Source organism: Anser cygnoides, chromosome 1, assembly GCF_040182565.1.
Source record: "Anser cygnoides isolate HZ-2024a breed goose chromosome 1, Taihu_goose_T2T_genome, whole genome shotgun sequence".
NCBI lineage: Eukaryota > Metazoa > Chordata > Aves > Anseriformes > Anatidae > Anser > Anser cygnoides.
In genome coordinates this window covers 184,375,287-184,377,516 of record NC_089873.1, presented here as the reverse complement: position 1 = coordinate 184,377,516, position 2,230 = coordinate 184,375,287, and positions in this window count along the sequence as shown.

Sequence of the window (2,230 nt, the reverse complement as noted above, 5' to 3'; positions counted from 1 at the left end):
GTTGTATTTTTTCTTTATTTTGGGGCTTTGGTTTAGAAACTAATTGTGGAACATGTTTACAGTCCTGAGACTGGATTTCTGAAAATTTGAATCATAGACTTAGAGAATGGTTTGGGATGGAAGTGCCGTTAGCAATCATCTAGCTCCGACCCCCCCAGGGACACGTGCCACTAGACCAAGTTGCTCAAAGCCCCTTCAAACCTGGCCTTGAACAACCAAGGAGGTATTGTCGCCAGGTAACCTGTTCCAGTGCCTCATCAGCCTCACAGTGAAGAACTTTTTTCCTTATCTCTCCTCTTAGTTTAAAGCCATTCCTCCTTGTCCTATCACTACACTCCCTGACAAAGAGGCCCTCTCTGGCTTTCCTGTAGGCCTCCTTCAGGTACTGGAAGGCTGCTATAAGGTCTCCCCAGAGCCTTCTCTTCTTCAGGCTGAGGAACCCCAACTCCTGTCTTTGTAGGTGAGGTGCTCCAGCCCTCTGATCATCTTTGTGACCCTCCTCTGGTCCATGTTCTTATGTTGGGGACCCTAGAGCTGAACGCAGTACTCCAGGTGGAGTCTCAGGAGCACAGAGTAGAGGGTGACAATCACCTCCTTTGGCCTGATGGTCATGCTTCTTCCCATGCAGCCTAGGATATGGTTGGCTTTCTGGGCTGCAAGTGCATGCTGCTGGCTCATTTCAAGCTTTTCATCCACCAGAATCCCTAGGTCCTTCTCCTCAGGGTTGCTCTCAATCCATTCTCTGCCCAGCCTGTGTTTGTGCTTGGGATTGCCCAGGTGCAGGACCTTGCGCTTGGCCTTGTTGAACCTCATTAGGTTCTCATAGGCCCACCTCTCTAGCCTGTCCATGTCCCTCCAGATGGCATCCCTTCCCTCCAACACGTCAGCTGCACCACTCAGCTTGGTGTCATCAGCAAACTTGCTGAGGGTGCACTCGATCCCACTGTCCGTGTTGCCAACAAAGCACCGGTCCCAATACTGACCCCTGAGGAATGTCACTTGTCACTGGTCTCCACCTGGACGTCAAGCTGTTGATCACAACTCTGAGTGAGACCATCCAGCCAATTCCTTACCCACCAAGTGGTCCATCTGTCAAATCCTTGTCTCTCCGAATTAGAGACAAGGATGTCATATGGGACAGCGTCAAATGCTTTGCAAAAGTCCAGGTAGATTACTTGAGTAAATTATATTATTTTAGTAAATTATTTGACTTTTGAAAGTGAGCTGTCAAAGCAAAATATCATGAAATATTTTACATTTAGCCTTCAGTCCTAAAAAGACATGTTTTTTTTACATCCAGAAAGGGCCTTCTATTTGCAGAAAAGACATGCTTCTGTTCATTCCAAGCCTGGGCTCTTGCTAGATGTATACTGTCGCACTATATTTTCTTCAGAGACCTCTCCTGAACGCTGACAGGGAAGTCCAAGCATCCACTGAGGGAACTTCATGACTACAGGGTGTGATGCTGAAGCAGACAGTGCCCAGTCAGGACGTGGTATAAAGCGGTGCTGCTGGTTCTTGGCTCTGGAGCATTCAACGTTGCTGCCTCACAGGATCAGGTGCTGTGTTATGTCTGTGTCACATCAGTTCTGGTCTATTTAGTGCTCTGACTGTGGCTGCACCAAGTGAGGCTTGGGGTGACATATTTATTTTTTTTAACAGTTCTGGAGCACTCTAAAGAGGTAATGTTTTACCCAGTGCTGGAAACAAAATAAAACTCCAGTGCACAGAACTACCAGAAAATTATACGCTTTGTAAACAGCTTTAGCTCCACTTCTGTTATACCTTTCCCAAACTCTACGTTTATTTATTATATTATTTACTTATTTATTCCCTCCATTGTTAGTCTTTTCTCTTGGCTTTTACGCAACAGACTCCTAAGAGACTCTGAAGGCACCAGCGGGGGGCCCGGTGCTATCTGGAGCAGCTCATTGTCAACCAACGCCGGGTCTCAGCCCCCCTCCTTGCTCCGAGGAGCTCCCCAGTCCCACGCCACAGCTCAGACCCCAAACACCCCGCAGCTCAGACCCCAACATCCCACAGCTCAGACCCCAACACCCCGCAGCTCAGACCCCAAACACCCCACAGCTCAGACCCCAACATCCCACAGCTCAGACCCCAACACCCCACAGCTCAGACCCCCAACACCCCACAGCTCAGACCCCAACATCCCACAGCTCAGACCCCAACACCCCACAGCTCAGACCCCAACACCCCACAGCTCAGACCC